Genomic DNA, 6,000 nt, shown 5'->3' with positions numbered 1-6,000 from the left:
GCCACCTTTATAGCCCTCTAAACAGTATGCTCACTCCGATGGGTACAATATACTCAATGATTTAAAAAATTTAGCCACTAAAGCTTTCTAAGTCGAAATACATTTGTCAAGTGCTCCCCCGGGATCTTTTTGGTGTGCCAACATAGCCTCTTTTTAACAAGCTTGGAATAAATGTGAAGTTTTACTTATCTACGTTGGAAAACATTGTTTTCTTTTTCTGTATCATGTGTGTTGCCTGATTTTTCTACCAAACACATTATTTTCAATATTTTGTATTTTGTAGATATACTTATGGCTGCAGGGTGGTCTACCACTATTAGCGGTACACCACTGTTTCTAGCTACTGCTTACATCGTCTTGCAGCTATCGTTCTGCTTTTAGAAAAAAATCTGCCATAGTTGTAGGTTTAATGAGTCGTACAGAAAGTAAAATAGCAAGTTTAGCAAGTTCCTCCTTTGTGAAGTTCTACTTTTGCTTTCATTTCTCAGCCTGAGAATGAGGTTGTAAAAACAACTCCCAGTGATTCGGTATCAGCAGCTGAAAGTGCAAATTAGTACAAAGATTAAAGGTAAGATTGATTAGATTATGCCTCACCAGTCAAGATATAGATCACACCAGTCAATATGTAGGTTACCCAACAAAAAACTGAACAAAGCTTAAGCAGTATTATTAGCTGGCATAATAATAATGGACTATATATGTGCACGGCAGGAAGTGTAAGCACAGTATTATTGATATGTATTGCAGGAACTCTTTATGTGTACTATTTTTGTTTATAGTAGAACATTACTATTTTTATGTCTGATACTGGCAATGCTCAGTATAGAGGGAAAATTATTATGGTTATCATGGTATTGTGCGCAGTGTAGCAGGATTACTTATGTGTATAGCATGGTGGCATTTTATTTATATTGATTGCCTGCATTAATTTTGCATGGTGATATGTTTAAATTCTTTTTTAACAAAAAGGCAGCTGTTTGCACTACTTGTATATTGTTTTATCAATGTACTTGTTACTTACATACAATTGTTAAATAGTAAACAGTGGTGTACAAAAAAGAGAGGAGGTCTTACCGCAAAGTTCAAACTGGTCCACCTATTTTATAGTGCTCAGCTTTTCTGACTAGGACAGAAAATAATGGTATTTGTTCCCCCTCATCCCTGATTGTATGAACCACCACCTTTTGTTTGCTAACACCCTGCTAATGGGCAGCACAGTGGCTCAGTGGTTAGCACTTCAGTCTTGTAGAGCCTGGGTCCTGGCTTCAAATCCCACAAGGACAATATCTGCAAGGAGTTTGTATGTTCTCCCTGTGTTTGTGTGGGTTTTCTTCGGGCACTCTGGTTTCCTCCCACATTCCAAAGACATACCGATAGGGAATTTAGATTGTGAACCCATTGGGAACAGCAATGATACTTATGTAAAGCACTGTGGAATATGATAGTGCTATATAAGCAAAGCATAATAAATAAATAATGACAACCCATGTATCAGTAGATAAGACATTGCCTGCTCCATTCACCTCTCAATTGTGAAAGTTGTTAAAATTGCATGCATGAAAAAACTGAAAAAGTGCCTGGCCAGGAAGGGGCAAATGGCCCTGAACTGATCAAAGAATTAAGGCCATTTTACATTTAGCGATGCACCAGCGACCCCCGACCACGATACGACCCGGTCAGGATCGCTGGTGCTTCGCTAAATGATCGCTAGTGAGCTGCCACACAGGCAGATCTCACAGCGATGCAGCAGCGATACGGCGGACGATAATTACCTTTCAGACGCGGCGATTCTGACGTTCTCCCGTCCGCGTCCACGCGTCGCTCGTCGGCGCCAGCAGGAAGCGCCCGACGAGAAATGGAGCCGGCCGATCTCGCGCGATCAGCGACAGACAGCAGGGGAGCCGGTCGGAGGTAAGTATCACACATAGCGATATCGCTAGCAATATCGCTATAACGTCACAAAATCAGTGACGTTATAGCGATATTGCTAGCGATATCGCTATATGTAAAACCCCCTTTACATGAATAGTAACACTCTATTGACATGCAAGATGTTTTGAAGTCAATATATTTTTCTTGTTTTGACAATAGCCCTCTATCTGTTGCATAAATGACTGGGGAAACCTGATAATTCAATTGAAGGGATTTGGCTTTCTCACTATGAGCAGGACTTAAAAAAGATGAAAGAAGGACTCACAATCCCAGTAGCTGTATTGGTAAGGGCACAGGTGATGTTCCTGGACATGTGCTGGTGTAAGGTGGAGATGCCACACCAGGAGAAATAGTGGCAGCTGTGGACCAAGTACAGAGGGACGGCTGCCGCCTTGAGTCGGTGGAAATCCTCCATGTCTACAAGTCTAAATGGCAACATTCCACTGCAAGTAGCCTGGAAATGTGTCTGTTTAGCATTTTGGCTTGTGTGTGGGTGGCTGGGAACTTTCTTTTTTGCTCCAAGGCCTGGGGTAGGGACAGCTGAATTCTGTGGTGGGACAAGTTTTTGGATGTCCCTAATTATGGGGCCTCACAATGTGCAAGGACAGGTTCAGGGCAGGAGGCATCAGTGTCATGGACAGGGGATTGGGAAGCACCTAGCACAGGGGAAGAGGCAGAGGTGCCACCCGCTGGCCTGGCACTAATCACTGTCCCAAGAGTTCGGCCCACCGAGTTGGGTGCTTAAATGACATATGCCTGATCATGCTGCTGGTGGTTAGGCTCTAAGTGATCAGGCCCCTGCTGATCTTGGCATGGCACAGGTTGCAACTGATCATTTTTTATCTCAGGACTCGCTTTAAAAAGTTTCATACTGGGTAACACCTAACTCTTTGACATAAAAATTCACAAGCGTCGGTGCTCTGTAGAACAGTTGCCCGCCATCTCACTCTGGTAAACCCACTGCCTCTTCCTGCCTGTTTTGGTGCTGTCAATCCCTCCCCCTCATGGCTGCTTGCCCTGCTCTGCATGCCAGCTTCCCAGATTGGATCAATGGCTTCATCATCCACCACCTTGTCTTCCACCACAGCACCTTGGTCCTTCTGATTTGGTGACTTAACAACAACCTGACTTATTGGCAACTGTGTCTCATCATTATTTACCACCTGAGACAAAATTTGCCATTCCCCACTGTCATCTTCTTGTGACTGTGGCTGCTGTAAGTTGTATCATTACACACAGTATCTCCAACGCATTACCTTCTCGCACTGATGTGGCTTCATAAGTGGTGTCCCATGCCTTCCTGCAAAGTAGGACAGGAAGCTATATGTCGTGGATGAGCCTGTTTTTTGTTCTCCAGCAACAGGCATAGTCGCACCTGCCCCATGTCCTCAACATCTGCGTGCACCATCATCAGTACTTCCACAACCCTGTCCCTTACCGCATACCTTACACATTTTCTAATTGCTAGGTCTCTGGATGGAAGCCAAGTTTCCTGTATTAATTGAAACAAAATTTTTAAAGAATCAAAAAATTTCGTAAACTGTAGCAGGACACACATTTTTTAAAAAAAATTTAAACCATCATAATTTTACACAAAGCAGGTTAAACTGTAAGGATGACAATAGTCAACTTTTGGAACTCAAACATTTTGTCTACTGTAGCAGGCCAAGTGGTTTTTAAAACCACTGAACTGTATGGATGACTAATTGAATCCACAAAAATTTTTGAATGTTTTTTGGCAGTTCTATATACCTCCGTAATATACCACTAAGCAGTGTGTTAAAGTCTATGGATAACTAATTGAATCCAGAAAAAATGTTAAACTTTCTTTGGCAGTTTTATATACCACCGTAATATAACATTAACCATGTCAAACTGTATAGATGACTATTTGAATCCAGAAAAAACATTTTTTTTACTGGTTTTTGGAATTTTATATACCGCCGTAATGTAACAATAAGCTTGTTAAACTCTAAGGATGGCTAATTCAATACAGAAATACATTGAGTTTTATTTACTCCGGTAATGTAGCACTAACCATGTTTAACTGTATGGATGACTAATTGAATCCAGAAAACATTTTATGAACTTATTACTAGTTTTATATACCACCATAATTTAACACTAATCATGTTAAACTGTATGGATGACAATATAGTATATTTTTTCACCCCCCCAAAAAAGAATGTGGTTATGTGCAGCAGCTATAAATTTTATCAATGGACTGCAAAGCCCTAAGCCTTGCCTAGAGAATGCATTCTGCTACTCTCCCTGCTACTGCAACTGTGCCTAGGCTAAATGTAGAATGTACCTGATACGAACCGAACAACAAAGCACAGGATTAGCCCGTAGAAGGACTGTTAGTATGATGGTTCAGCATCAGCACTACTATCAACATTATAGGACTCTGATTAGTTAAACTGTGCACTCACAGGTCTGGATAACTACTCCTTCCTTCCAATATGAACTGTCCCTGAGCAGAGCAATGGTGTCAGTGCGCCAAGCGTGGGGGCGTCTGCCCTTTTATATCCTCTGATGAGGTAATTTGGCCAGCCAATCACTGTAATGCCACTACATAGATGGTTACGGCATTACAGAGACTGCCAGGCAATCCCCGCATGCTTACTGGATGTGTAACAGGCGAAAAACATATATGGCGGGGATTCGAGCTTCATATCCGAGCACCAGCCAATGTATGTCAAGTACCAAGCACATCCGAGCACCCAAATACTTGAGTGATATCTGAGTATCACTGAGCACGTTCGCTCATCACTAATAGAAACCTAAGTAGTCTTGAAAGTTTGCCATCTTATAAATTCATCAGTAAATGGTAACAACACTTGTAACAACATTGAATGCAACTCTGAGACATTTTGCATTGAAATGTGATAGATAGCACCCCATTATAATATCTTTGCAAATGATAAACAGCATGAACATGAATAGATGTGTGATGATTTCACAAGAGGAAGTGTTTTTTTTCTCCTATTTCAGAATATGCACATGAACGCCTGCAGATTTTTAGACCCAAAGGGGGCTGTTGTGATATTCATGTATTTGGAAGCCAATCAAATACATTTACATCTATACAGTGCTTGTCTGTATGGATTTTGCAGATGTGTTCCCCAGGGACACCAGTACAGATGTTTTACAAATAAAGTTTTGAGTCAGGAAAATGCTTCAAATTATGTTCTTTATTCAGATTGTCAATTTCATGTTGGCTGATATATAACATTGTCATTTTACTTGTGTGTAATATTTCTACTATAGATCGATATGCCACGCTCTATAAATTGTTAAAGATTGAAAGAAGGATGTTTACATCCTCGTATATTTACTATCTAAGCCAGGGGTGGGGAACCTTTTTTCTGCCGAGGGCCATTTGGAATTTTATAATAGCGTTCGGGGGCCGCATAAAATTATTAATAATGATGAGCGAGTATACTCGTTGCTCGGGTTTTCCCAAGCATGCTCAGGTGTCCTCTGAGTATTTTGGCGTGCTCGGAGATTTAGTTTCTGTCGACGCATTTGCATGATTTTCAGCTGCTGGACAGGCTGAATACATGTGGGGATTCCTTAACAAACAGGCATTCCTCACATGTATTCAGCACACGTCCCCAATATGCAGCACATGTCCCTATTAGGCAGCACACGTCCCCAATATGCAGCACACGTCCCCATTAGGCAGCACACGTCCCCATTAGACAGCAGACGTCCCCAATAGGCAGCACAGGTCCCCAATATGCAGCACACGTCCCCATTAGGCAGCACAGGTCCCCAATATGCAGCACAGGTCCCCATTAGGCAGCAGAGGTCCCCAATATGCAGCACATGTCCCCATTAGGCAGCACAGGTCCCCATTAGGCAGCTCATGTCCCCAATAGGCAGCACATGTCCCCATTAGGCAGCACAGGTCCCCAATATGCAGCACATGTCCCTATTAGGCAGCACACGTCCCCAATAGGCAGCACAGGTCCCCAATATGCAGCACAGGTCCCCATTATGCAGCACACGTCCCCATTAGGCAGCACAGGTCCCCATTAGGCAGCACAGGTCCCCAATATGCAG

At 42.4% G+C, this 6,000-nt stretch overlaps 1 protein-coding gene across 1 annotated transcript in view; it reads left to right on the top strand.

Annotated features, from left to right (window-relative positions):
* Window positions 1-475: 475 nt before the first annotated feature.
* The window catches only part of STING1 (stimulator of interferon response cGAMP interactor 1), a 122,910-nt gene continuing 117,385 nt past the window's right edge, over window positions 476-6,000 (top strand). The window contains exon 1 of the mRNA XM_073573761.1: window positions 476-568. The gene's annotated coding sequence lies outside the window, so the exon portion shown is untranslated. The remainder of the gene's footprint in view (window positions 569-6,000) is intronic.

The sequence above is a fragment of the Dendrobates tinctorius genome, unplaced genomic scaffold (genome assembly GCF_039654945.1).
Source record: "Dendrobates tinctorius isolate UK_male_01 unplaced genomic scaffold, ASM3965494v1 ptg000036l, whole genome shotgun sequence".
In the NCBI taxonomy this organism is placed as follows: domain Eukaryota; kingdom Metazoa; phylum Chordata; class Amphibia; order Anura; family Dendrobatidae; genus Dendrobates; species Dendrobates tinctorius.
This window is presented reverse-complemented; position numbering and strand designations above follow the sequence as displayed.